At 47.3% G+C, this 13,729-nt stretch overlaps 1 long non-coding RNA gene across 1 annotated transcript; it reads left to right on the plus strand.

Annotated features, from left to right (window-relative positions):
• The first annotated feature begins 4,754 nt into the window (after nt 1-4,754).
• On the plus strand, nt 4,755-10,936 carry LOC106025584 (uncharacterized). Its single transcript, XR_001199187.2, has 3 exons — nt 4,755-4,987; nt 5,325-5,371; nt 5,458-10,936. It is a non-coding gene; the product is annotated as an uncharacterized LOC106025584 (long non-coding RNA).
• Nucleotides 10,937-13,729: the final 2,793 nt, after the last annotated feature.

Below are 13,729 nucleotides of genomic sequence, written 5' to 3' on the forward strand. Positions count from 1 at the left end.
CCCCTTTAGCTCTTTTTTTTAACACCAGTCCCCTCTTCTGCTTTCGGAGCCCTCCATCTGGGGTGTGAACCCCAATGCTGCAGATACTCCTGACCTCTTCTCCCACCTGCACAAACTCCTGGAAGCTCCAGTTGCCCCAACATCTGATTGTTGTTTTCCTGAAAAACCCAGGGTGTACAGCCGTGAGAAGTAGGGTCACCGTGTCACCTGACCAGGTCTCCGGTGGCCTTGAGTTAGCCTCTCAATGCCAACTCCTTCTGTTGGTGCAGCCATGGATGGCGATGGGGCTCTTGGTTAGCAGCTCACTGATGTTGACACTCAGCATACCCTGGGTGCCTGTCCTGGCTCTCAGGAGAGCCTGGGATGGTCCTTCTGGACTCCGATCCTGCCGATCTGTGAAGGTGGAAGTCTTATCTTATTCAGATTTCTTTTCTCTTTGTTCCATTATTGCCATTGTAGAGATCTTTCATCTCCTTAGTTAGGCCTATCACTTACTATTTTAAAAACGATTATGAATGAAATTATTCTTCTGACTTCTTTTCAGTGGGCATGTTACAGGTGGATAGCAGAGCTACTGTTTCTTGCATGTTGGCTTTGTATCGTGCTATTTTGCTTAGCTTAAATCTAGAAGTCTTCTGGTTGCATCTTTCAGATGTTCTGGTCATAGGATCACATCATCTGCAAGCAGAGACCACTGGACTTCTTCGAATCCTTTTATTCTTTCTCCTGGCTAACTATGCTGGCCAGAATTTCAAGCACTGAACTAAACAGCAGTGGTGAGAATGGGCAGCCTCACTCTGTGCCTGACTTGGGGAGGAACAGGCATGCTTCCCCATGCAGTGTAACGCTGGCTGTGGCCTTTACTGCTGTATACACAGCCATCATCGTTAAGGTCCTCACTACCCCTCGGTTCCCAAGGGTTCTTACCATGAATAGATGTGGAATTTTGTCAAAGGGTTTCCAGCATCTATTGAAAAGATCATATCTTATCCTTGATTGTTTTGTGTGGTCCATTATGTTTCCTGATCTGTGTGTGTCGAATCTTGTATCCCTGGAATGAAGCCCATTTGACCATGGTGTCTGATCCTTTTCGTGTCCTGCTGAACTGAATTTGCATTTTCTGTTGAGAAATTTTGCATCTATCTTCATCAAGGATGATGTAGTTTTCCCTTTTTGTTACATCTTTATCCAGTGGGAACCAGAGTGATACTTGTGCTGTGGGACTGAGTTTCACGGCTTCCTTCCCTTTCTGTTTTATGTAACAGTGTAGGGAGCACTGGTTTTAGCTCTTTTTAAAGATTGGTGGAATTCAAGAGTGAATCTGTTTGGTCCCAGACTTTTCTTTATTGGGAGACTTTACTGCTGCTTCAACCTCATTGATTGTTATGATATATTTAGCTTTTTAAAAAATATCCTGTTGCTTCAATTTTAGTGGAAAATGGATTCATTTCTTCTAAATTTTACAATTTATTGGAATAGAAATATTTGAAATAGTCTCTAAGAACCCTGCAGAGTTCAGTAGATTTAATATCATCCAAGGGACTTTTTAAAAAGGAGTATGATTGTTTAGCTTTAAATTTGAATTTCTGGTAGAAGGTCACTTGGCCATAAGGAAAGCGTGGATCCTGTCCTGCCGGAAGATGCTGTGTGATGAAATAAAGCAGGCGTGGAAGGGCGGTCATCATGTGGTGTCTCCATTGTGTGGGGGACACAAAGCTGATCTCACGATGACAGAGTGGAGGAAGGACGGTAGGAAGGGCAGCTGTGGGGTAAGGACAGGAGGAGGATCCTGCAAAGTGGGTGTATGAACCTCAGCTACTGCACAAAGGAATGATGCACACTTAGGTCAGCTGAAGATGCTGGTCATGCTGAGAGGGCATGGCACACACACAGGCTGGAAACAGCACTCTGCCCATGAATGTGCACAGTCATGTGTGAAAGTGGGGCAGTTCAGATTGTCTTAATCACTGTGGTGCTAACTTCCCATGATTCCCCTGACCCTTCAGTGAGGTTAATTTCCCTCCAGGCCCAGGCATGTGGGCTGTTAGCCTCCCTGAGGCAGGGGCCATCCTTATCCCACACTGGGTGTGGCCAAATCCCACATTGGGTTTTGGGCACTGAGTGGGTTCCCAAAATCACCCAGCGAAGGTGGCAGCCATGGTGGCCCCATGATCCTGTAGAGGCAGGCAGCACCAGGCAAGGGCACTGAGCTCACCATAGCTGTGCAGGTGCAGCCTGAGCCATGTGGGGTGGGGTGTGTTATCAGCTGCACATAGTCCTGGATGTATGTGCATGTGTGGGGTTTGTACAAATAAATCAGTTTATTACACTCTTCAACCCCTTAGGATGGCACCCTTTCTGCTGCCTGCTCTGCAGCTCTTGCTCTAGAAGATGTAAGTTGTTTTCTTGGAGAGGAAGTGGAAGGCGGTGGACAGAAAGGTGTGAGATGGGGCGCCCTGGTGCTGCACCCCAAGAGCCAACAGCAGAAGACACCCTGGAAAAGGTCTTTCTTCCTCTGAAAACCCCCATGGCATCACGGCATCCTGCAAACTTCCAAAGGCCAAGGTCAGAACTGCCCTGGCCTCTGGGATGTGGTACAGGGTACACAGGGAAGGCACCTCCTCTGTTACCCGGATCTTTCCCATCCCCTAGGGCTGGTACCTGGCACAGGCACACAGCAAATGCAGTGTAGTTTTACTCACTCTCCCTGCAGGTAAGGTCGCCAGCCCCAAATTGTACCCTGTTGTACTTTACAAGTGAATGGAATTTACTTTGCAAAAGCTGTGGTTATTTGTGTGTGAGTCTTACGTTCTTCATTTAAGAATGCAGGAATGCCTGCCTGTATGATTTTAAACTTCCAGGTTTCACCCATAGTCGGAAGGCAACAGGTAAGGCCTCTGCGTTTCTCAGCCCCTCTCACCTGCCTCTCACTGTTCCCCATGATTTCCCCGCTTGCTGACGGCTTTCTTCAGTCTCTGCTGGGTGGCTCTGTAAATTGCCTCTGTCCCCCTTGAAAGATTCCCGCCTTCCTATAAATTATGTGCAGTTATGGCGGTGGTCTAATGTGGCAGAAGGCCAAAGTGGTAACGCTTACCACTTTCTCCTTCTTCAGCCCTAATTGCAACTCCCCTTTCCTGTTTGCATGCATAGAGAATTCCAATCAGTTCCTCACAGGTCACCAATATCCACCCTATGAGCCACTTCTGTTCAGAGGTCATGTAGGCCTCTGCCTCTCTGTGTTTGGTCAAAGGAGACAGCCCAGCCACCATGGGTTGTATGCTCCTTTCCACATCCTCTATGCAATAAACCTGTTCTTTTCATTTTATACTTTTTGCTTCTCTATTGTGGCAGGTAACTCTAACATTTTTGGTGCATAAACTAAGATAAGGTGGAGCTGCCCGAGCCCCTCCCAGACCATGCTTCAGCTGAGACCAAAAGGATGCTGGGCAAGAGAATGCCCCTTCTGCAATCTCAAGGGCCATTGGTAAAGCGACTGTCCCAGCCGCCACAGAGTGGGTAAGCCATCTTCTTACTCCTTGCCCTCACAGGAGATCTCATCACCACTGGATTCATCACTGGCTGATCTATTTATTTGGACTTGTTGCTTAAGATTAATGGGGCTCGGGTCCCACTGCCCCCATTAAGGGATCCTTCTCAGAGCCCCAAGTCCCACTGGAGGTCTCAGGTAAGACATTCTCTGTATTTGTGGACATAGAGGCTATATATAGTATTTTTTCTGAGTTTTCAGGCCATTGTATTAAGTTCTCTGTAGTGGATGTTGAAGGCCAACCTATACAGCCTCTGCAGACAGGGCCTGTTCCACACAGGTCTCAGACTCTCTTCATTACCCGTAGCTTCCTAGCAATTCCAACATGTCCCACAGCCCTTTTAGGCAGAGGTCTTCTCCAAAAGCTTAACTTCCCCTTTACCTTCTCCTTCCCCTCAGCTCTCATCCTTCAGACACCCTCACAGTGCACCACAAAGCCATCTCCTCCCCTCCCTTCTTCTCTGATCCATCCCATGGTCTGAGATACCTCCAGCCACACCCATGCTACCTATTTTAATTCATCTTAGGGATCCTTCAATTTTTCCTTGTATTTCCCAATATCCCATAGCTCCCAAACACTTATGGGGACTTAACCCTATAATCAAGCATCTTTTAGACAACAGTTTTCTTAAGCCTACCCATTCACCCTATGGTACTGCCATTCTCCTAGTACTCAAGCCTAACGGATCCTATAATCTGATACAAGACCGTAGGGTAATCAATGATGCTGTTACCCCAATTTACCCACTGGTGCCAAATCTTTGTACTATATTCTCTCATATCCCTCCTTCCACCACTCACTTCATAGTCCTAGACCTTAAAGATGCTTTTTTTTTAATCCATTACCTATACCAGATTGTCAGGATTCCTTTATGTTTGTGTAGACTGACCCAGACACTCTGAGGTCTCAACAACTCACACCCGTCATCTCTGTATTAGAACCTTTCCTCAGGGACTCACACCACCCTCTTCCTTTCCTACTCATCAATTTTGCAGACATATGCCTGGTCAGGACTGACAAATTTTACACACATGTCCTACCACAGAACTTTCAAATATCTTCTTACCTTTGTTTGTACTTTTTCAGGAGAGATAAAAGCCTTTCCCACAACCAGGGAAACTGCTGATACAGTTACTAAAGTCCTTTTAAAAAAATCATCCAAGGTTTGGTTTACCTCAGAGTATTCAGTCAGATAATGGTCCAGCCTCTATTCCTCAGATCTCTTAACAGGACTACAGCTAAAATGGAGTGGGCCCTACCTGGTCTTCCTTAGAACTTCAATGGTGGTCAAGGTCGCTAGACTGCCATCCTGGTTCCACATCACTCAAGCTAAGCGGTGCCCTCCTAACCCTAACCCCCCTGACTCTAAACATTCTGAGAGGTCATCTCATCTGTCTCCTGTCTCCATCTCACCAAGGCCCCGCAGTCACAATTTTCAGGTTAGGTCATGTTTTGTTATCCTATTTGGTTCCTAATCCCTTACATTCTATTAGTTAATTTTTTCACTATAACTATTTTAGTTCTCTCCACCCTTAGCTGTTTAATTAAACATGAGAGTCCCATAGGTCTAAGATCTCACTTCACTTATGGAGATATAACCACAGCCCTTCCCACCCCTACTCTATAATTTACCAAACGCGATTCACCTGTCAGGCCTTACCTTTCTCATGCTTCCCATTCTCTCCAGCTCAACCCTGCCTACGCTTTTACCCTTTCCATGGGGAAATAATTACCTCTCGTAACTCCACCCCTCTCAACTCCATGCTCATTTTTCAGACTCTTCCTCTCCATGGCCCTGACGGAACGACACATTTGGATCAAGGGTAATTTTCCTCCTACCTCTCCTGGGTCCTTTAATTACGATGGTGGCCTTCTTCCTCAGCACCTCGTGTTTTTATTTCTTCTATAGGATGCAATTGTTCACAATGAGTAATTCCTGTCCTGACTGAAACGCCTCTACCAGCTTCTACATGGGCATCAACTGTCATCCCATCAGCCCCCTAGACCCCAACAAGACACCCCTGTCCAGCAGGAAGTGGTAAGAGAGAGATGTCGCCCCTTTGCTGACAATACAGCCCTGCCCAGGAAGAAGCAGCCGCTCCCGTCCTGTGTGGCCCAAGCTGACCCAGCCTGAGGAGACACATGCCTGACAGCAGATTTGCTCGCATGTCTCGCTGCTGCACGTGTATTGCGGAGGCCACTGCGGGCCTTCGGGATGAGGATATGGGGGCCTCAGTTCCAACCACCTTCCCCCTTCCCGGGGGCCTGGGGTCCTACTGCCCGCCCTCTTCCCAGCCTCAGGCTCATACCCGCATTTCCCACAGTTATCGGTTGGGTCTCTTCACAAATCTGGCTCCACACACACGTGGGATTTAAATACCTGATTGTGTTGCTCACTCTTTCTTTCCAAGGCCTGGAGCCCTGTGCGTGGGAACCAGTGATTCTTACCACCTCTTACCACGTGTGGCCTGAGAGGTCGCCGCCAGCCAGGGCCTCTCTGTGCCTCCTTGTGCCCAGGCTGTGGGGGCGAAAGGGACAAGAGCGCTGCTGGGCAGGGTCGCCTTCGTGACCCCGTGTCCTTCTTCCCCATCACTCCCTTCGTGGCAGGCCCAGGCTCTTCTACAGCTGGTGAGCGCCTCGCTCCCCATGTGCCTTCGCCTTCCGGCCTCTCCTGCCCCACTTTTGGGGGATGGGACGCGGCCTCCTAGTGTCCTCTGGGAAAGACCCCGGGTCTGTGGGCCCCAATTTCCCCGAGTCTGGGCACCGTGGTCTCCATGCTCCACGAAACACCTCTTCTCCACGGCCTTTCACCCCTGCGCCCTGTGTCCTCGCTGTCGCTGGGCTCTGCAGCCTCCCACGGCATCCCAGTGAGTGTCCTCTGCTCGGCCTTCTGTGGCGCTGGGGAGGCCCTGTTGTCAGGACACCCTGCAGCCCACATATCTGAGTTTTTCTGCACTGGCTCTGCGGGGCTCCATCACGTTTGCAGGCATCGTCTTGTCCCTCCATCCGCGGTCGCTCAAGGCTGTGTTCTGGGTCTCTGCTAATGTGCTCTCTAGCTCTGAAGTTGAAGCGAGGTGAGCTGACCTTGGAGTCTGGCTTTCAGAGAAAGCAGGGACAGGAATCATAGTTGGGAGCTGACCTCAGAGTTCCACGCGCGACTTATTCCCAGGGTTTTCTGCCCTTTTGGAATGTGACGGTTACACTGCTTTCAGGAAGCTGCTGTCTCCTTTCTATGGATGGGAAATTGAGCCACTGTGACCTTCTACTGGCTTAGGTATCTAATTCTGGGACAGAAACATTGTAGCACAAAATCCTGGAATATACCTCCTGATTTATTTTGCACTTTGTTGACTTTTAAAAGGCTCAGTCTGTTCCAAAGGGAAAGTGGAGTGGCAGGTTTCAACTGCGGTCTCAGTCGTGGCAAACCCACACGAGGTGGTGGGGAGGGGCTGTCAGGGCTGGGCTCGCTCAGACCCAGAGGCTCGGCCAGGGCACAGCTGGTGGCACAGCAGGGCTAAGTTTAGAAGGGACAAGAGAGGACAGCACGGATGCCAAGTTTAATCAGAAGTGCCCCAGTTGGGATGTTCCTGGGCAGTTATCGGCCTCCTGGGGCTGGCAGGCCTTCTTATCTCGGGGCGTAGGGTGCTGGAGCCCAGCTCCCATCACCAGGCGGATGACTCAGAGCCGCGGCGCTGAAAACCTGTTGCAAACAGAATTCCAGGGTCTGCAAGGAGCCAAGAGAGCCTTCCGCACGCTCCCTAAATAGCAAGCGACAAGACCTCTATCAAAACAACAGGCACCTGGCTCTTTTCTGATCCATTAAGGTCAAGCACAAGAGGGTGAGGCAAATGCCTTGTCAGGTTCCACGTTTGTCCTGGGTGTAGACTCTTCTGAAGGTGGCTGCCAAGGCATGGTGTGGCCTGTTTTCAAGGTGAGCCTTGTCACAAAAGTGTCCAGCGCATGAGTCAGAGCCATGAAAGGTCTGAGAGCTTTGGCTTCCATCTGGGTGACAGAGGCCACAGCCTTTCCCTTGTGGCAGCCAGAGTGAGCCAGGCAGAGCTGTGGGAACCCACACCTGAGGCTCCTCGGGCAGAGCCACAGCCTCAGAGTGCTGCAGAGTACTCTAACCACCAGGTCCTCACCAGCTGGAGATGCAACCACAACATGCAGAGAACCCCACTCCTGCCATCTGTAGCAGCTCGGATTCTCATTCTGGAGTATGGACCCTGGGTCCAGTTGCAAGAGGGCTGAGAAGCCCTGGCCCAGGTGCAGGATCCTGTGAGAGTGACAGGTGCTCCTGAGCATCCTGAGGGCTGTTTCTGCATGGAGAATGTTCTAGAATGTTCCTGCCTTCTCTGGTCCTGAGGACTTCCTTGCCCTTGGAAATCTCAGCCCTTCCTCCAGAATGACTTTGGGCTGCTGGGGGCTGAGGAGCCCTGGGCGGCCAGAGCAGGACAGAGCCAGGGCCCCTGGGCTGAACACATGTAATGCAGAGCTCACGCCCATGGCTGTCCACGTGGCTGACGTGTCCTTGACATCCAGAGCCACCGCTATGGATATCACCTGTCTCTCAGAGAAGGGTGGATGCCCAAACACATGGAGACATCCAAAGGCCTGAGGAGGGAGAGGCCGGAAGGTGCTGCGCCACCCCCTGACTAAATTTGGTAGCTGCAGAAGGCTCTGAGCTTTAGGCTAAGGTCCCAGCAGCAGAGCCTTTTAATCTTAGTGGGAAGTGTGCCCTTAAGGGCCCCAGGGATGTGTCTAGAAGAGGGGCTTCCCGAGGGCCAGGGGTCTGCTTCTTTCTGGGACAGCCCTGTTCCTCTCCGAAAGTCTGAAATAGCCACAGGCACTTGCTGGTCCCTATCAGCAGAAAAGTGCGGCCAGGGCACTCAGCCTGGGACAGAGCCAGTGTCCTCCTGGGAGTGTGGGCCTCCAGCTCCCCCTGTGGAGCACGCAGGGCGAGAACAGAAGCCGAGCTGGCTGGAGGCCTGCGCTCTGCTTGGGACAGGTGTGCACACAGACCTGCTTTCTCCTCTGCCAAGCGCAAGGCAGGCTGGGTATGGAGAGGGCAGCCCAGGGCTTCCTGTGCACATGGGGTGTGGTACTCACTGGTGTGGGTGTCTCTGGAAACCTGAGATGTTTGACTGCCTAGTGGGTTACGGAGTTCTTCAGAAAATTAAAAGGGACTTCAGTAGGTGTAATCAGGGTAGAAAATATTTTGGCTGTTTTTTAAAATTTAAACTCATATGTCTCCTGTAACCCAGTAAGTCCTCTCCTATATGTTTATCCAACAAAAAACCAAAACCATACACTGGCTAATATACACTTGTAGAAGAATAATCTTGGTAGCTTTATGCAAAATAGTCAAACTGGACACAGCCCACACAACCTTCTGCAGGAGGAAGCGTGCCTGAGCAGGTCCTGCACCCCAGGAAGCTGCCCAACAGTGAGAGGAGGTGTTGGTGCTGCATGCGAAATGCGGGTGGATCTAGACAGCCTACACTGAGTGACAGAGGTCACACAGCCACACGCGTGCAGCAGGAATCCACTTAATGAGCACAGGCAGGACTGATGGAGACTGATGAAAGTCAGACCAGCAAGAGTGTGGCTGGGGGTGGGGGGCTGCACAGGAGCCTGCATGACAGAAACTTCTGCTGCTTATGAATTGCTAAGACCTGCTTCAATGGCAATACTGAGCTTTTAGATCTATGTAAGCTAGTGAGTAATAAAAGTCAAATCTCGGCCATTTATTATCTTTGTAGGCTAAGGTGAGAAAATAATTTCAAAGAGCTTAAATTTGCTCATCTATAAAACATGTAGAGAACCCCACTCCTGCCATCAGAACATTGTCTGAGATTAGCATAGGATATTTAAGGAATGTAAAGTACCTGACATCGGTTCCATTGGTGATGGTGTGGTGTATGTCAATGTGCCAGAGCTGTAATTCAGCACAATAACTTTGTTACTTGAAGATACAAACATTTGGATGCATGGGTTTTTGTCTCTTTACCAAGATGACTGAGCAAATCCCGTGCCTGGCACCGGAGTCAGTTCTCTCAGAACTACTTTCCCTCCATCACACAATCTTGGTGCATTTTCATCTTCATTTAGTTCAAAATATTTTAAAATGCCTCTTGAGACGTCTTTGACTTATATATTACTTGGAACTATGTTGTTTAATCTCCAGATATTCCACAGTTTTCCAGATTGCTTTCTGTTACCGATTTCTTGTTAGTTCCCTTGTGGCCTGAGAACACGCAGTGCTCTGATTTCTGTTTGAATTTGCTATCGCGTGTTTGATGGTGGTCTGCTATGAGGTAAGGCCTGTGCTCTGGGAAGAACTGAGTGCGATGGTTGCCGGAGGAAGGTGCCTGCTCTCTCCTGAGACCCTGCCAGGGGACGCTGCCCCCTCGCTGGTGTGGGAGGCGAGGTCTACTGCTGTATCGGGGCCTTGTCTCTCTCCTCATTGCCTTAGCAACTTTTGCCTCAGTTATTTCAGGGTTGTGTTGTTAGCCACATGCCTGGTGATGACTGCATTGTGTTCTTGGGGGGCATGTCCTTGTCACCCCAGAAAGGTCACCTTTCCAGCCCTGTAACGCAGCTCCATCCCAGAGTTCCCTGCCGGAAACCCCGCACTCCTGCTTTCTGTCGATGAGTATCGTGTCCATCCCTTTACTTTGGATATCTTTGTCTGGACACTGCATTCTTTTTCAGTTGGAGTGTGTTCATTGCACAGTGTACCAGGCTTTGTGCTGGTATCCACAGGTGCACAGCACCCACTCTGTCACTTCCTCCCCCTCCTCTGCCTCCCTTGGCCTGGCTAAGAGTGTCATTCCACTTTCCAGCATCTCTCTTTTGATATGTTTTCCTAGCTTTCTTTTGAGTTGGACCACACTTTGCTTCTTGCTTTGGTTTATTTTATACACTGTGATGTCCTCTGTCTTCTCAGTGGTATAGATCAATCTCATTTGCAGTGACTACTGGTAGAGTTGGATTCACCTCAATAATATTTGTATCCTGTCTTTTCTGCCTTTTCTGGTTTTAATTGGAAATCTTATGGGATTCTATTTTCTGTGCTTCATTACCATGTAAATAGACTTGTGTGAAACGCATCTGTGGAGCAGCTGCGTGGCGCCTGCGGGCACACTGGCAGCGTTTCCTGCGGCTCCCGCTCTCCCTCCGCTGCGGCCCGCTGCGGCCCGCTCCTCCGCTGTGCTTCCCCACGTCCGCAAGGTGCTGCTGCATCGCTCGTGTTGCTATGTTGAATAAATGCTTATCTGTTAAATCAATTAAGAGTGAAAGTAAAAGGATTTATCCGTCTTTATTTATTCATGCTAATGCTCCTCCTTGCTTTACACAGATCCGTGTTCTGTCCTGTCTCTGAAGAGTGTCCTCCAATGTTTCTTACAACAAATTCTTCAAATAAGAAAGTATTTCTTTTTCACTGTGGAAGGATTATTTCAGTACTAACAGGATCCTAGGTTGGCGAGGGTTTTTTCTTTCAACATTTTAAATATTTAATTCACATTGTGTGTGTGTGTGTGTGTGTGTGTGTGTGTGTGTGTGTAGACAAAGTTTTGCTAGGTCACTAAGTTGCCCAGGCTAGGCTTGACTTTGAGGTTCTCCTGCCCCAGGCTTCCTCACTGATTTGTCTTCCTATCCATCAGATACTTCGGGATAAACAAAGCAGATACAGATTCTGCCTTCATGGTTGGCAGTCACCATTATGGTCTGCAAAGTGCAAGTAAGGAATAAGACATGAAAGTTAGATCTAGAGCGGTGGTTCTAAAATTTCATGCAATTTTTAATCACCCAAGAGCTTTCAAAAAATTCAATGGCAAGCTTATTCCCCTGGGTAAATTAAATCAGAATTTCTGGAGATTAGACCCAGGTATTAAAATTTTTAAATGTCCCTAGACAACCCCAATGTCTGGACTGAGAACTGATTATCTTGGCACAGTGAGGAGAACTTAAGAGCTCAAGGGTTCTCGTTTAGGCTTCAGAGTGAGTTGGTAGCTAAAGACCCCAAGGAACTGATTTCTGGAGTTAGGATCAGGGTAACAAACCCTGAGAAGAAGCTGATGCTCTTGAGGGGCTGAAAGGTGGGGCAGTTGGGCTGAGCAAGAGTCAAGGAGAGAAAGGCATGAGCTGAGCAAGTCAGACCACAGGCTGCAGCCCAGCCAGCTAGTGGGTGCTTGATAGAACTGGGGGTCTTGGTGTGTTAACAATTTGTCATGGCTTGCAGGGGTATGGCTTGGTAGTAGATGTTAGCCTAGAATGGGTGAGGTCCTTGGTTCCATCTCCAGCACCTTGGGCAAAGCAAAACAAAACAAAAAGTGTCATAGTTCCACTGGGTGATTTACTATGTTACTTTGTATCTAAAGCTTCTCTGTGTGGCTCAGGGAGAGATAGGTAAGGTTGGGGTTCCCACAAGAAGCTAGTATCTTATTGGTTTTTTTTTTTAAAGTGAAACTAGAAAACCCAGCTTGTCAGGAGAAATAGCAGCAAGGGGTTCAGGTAGATGGTGTTGTGTATCCACGGAAAGAGAATAGAGAAATTATAGGATGAGTGTCTGATGAATATTGGTACTTTAGTCAGCCTTCTGTCACTATTACACATGGCCTGAGATAACAAACTCATAAAGAAAGAAATTTTATTTTGTTTCACAGTTTTTTATGTTCAAATTGATTTTCTTTTTTTATTTTATTTAAAGAAAGACTAAAAAAACAGAAAATGGGTAGAAATAATACATACTTTCAAAGAAAAAATAAACAGTAAGAAATCACTAGTTGATGTTTACATATTGTCCTCTTACAAATAGTTATTCAATATACAAAAGTGGAAGATATAAAGTGGGAATTCAAACAGCGAGACTGCAAACTATTTAACTATTCAACTATTTAACAAAAACTTAATAATATGGTTATCAATCCTATACACTTAAACATACACACATTTATTCATATCTTCACTAATGTTGAGATTGAATAAACCCAAGCAGGCTAAAATCACTCTGAACAAAGAATAATAGTATTGCTGGGTTTCATATCATGACACTCCAGGATCAGCACTGGGTACTGTAGTGTCTCTTTTTCTTCAAAGTATTTGTTCATTTCATCATGTGTCATAATACCAGTTCTCATAAACTGTTTATAGGTTCTATGCATGCATGAGTCTTAACATGTATTTCTATCTTTTTTATATTAAAGGGAGAAACAAAACAAAACAAGACCAAACAAAACATATTCCTATAAACACATGAAATGAAAAAGACATATAAAATCTCTGTACAAGGAGTTCTATCATGGTTACTATGTTGTCTCTTGTGATCTTCAATAGAATTGGCTACATCATCAGACATAATATAATTGAAAATATCAGTAAATAACAGTATTAATAAAAATGCAACTTTATAAATAGTGTCAAAACAGGTAATAATCAAACCAGAATGGGTATTGTAGTGAGTCTTGTCGTCTTTAGTGTAGTTGCCTATACTCTCAGGCTTGATACTATCAATCATAACAGTTTTGAATAAAATCTGTCAATACCAAACAGCAATCAAACAAACCAAATTTAACTAAGATCAGTCATGATAAAACAGTATAAATCATACAGGGCTCAGATTAAGATAATAGGAAGTTAAAGATGGTTACTGTGCTATATCCTGATGTTTTGGGGATAGCTGTCTGTGCCCTCAAATCTATTGCAAGTAGACAAGCTGGGACAGAATAAAATCTATCTAAGCAGAGCAAGTAATATGGGTTTTAATTCTTGATATACTGGCCTGTGGGTCGCGTAAGTCTAGCGGAGGTGTGGAACTCTCCTGTTTGCCTGCAGGCCAGGTTCCTCCGGCTCCCTGTTGGTCCAGTAAGACCAGTGGAGGCAGGGAACCCCACCCAAGGCCAGCGAACTGTTTTCTCTGCCTGGGGCCCAGGATCCTACTGCCTGTCGAAATCAGTGAGTAAGGAGGGAGCAGGGACCTCTGTCCCAGCCTGGCTGACTTCTCTACCTCACTTGGAACAAAACTTGAAGCGCAAAAATATAGGAAAATTACAAAATGAAAGACCAAAATGCAATCTCAAACATCCAGCCCATCCCAGGAAAGCCTAGGAGCCATGTGCATAGAAGAAAATATATGCCACATACCTGAAATACCTGAAATAATAGTAACTGAAATAAAG

This window comes from Cavia porcellus, unplaced genomic scaffold, assembly GCF_034190915.1.
Source record: "Cavia porcellus strain 051 isolate PalLab524CR breed Dunkin Hartley unplaced genomic scaffold, mCavPor4.1 scaffold_24, whole genome shotgun sequence".
Classification (NCBI taxonomy): domain Eukaryota; kingdom Metazoa; phylum Chordata; class Mammalia; order Rodentia; family Caviidae; genus Cavia; species Cavia porcellus.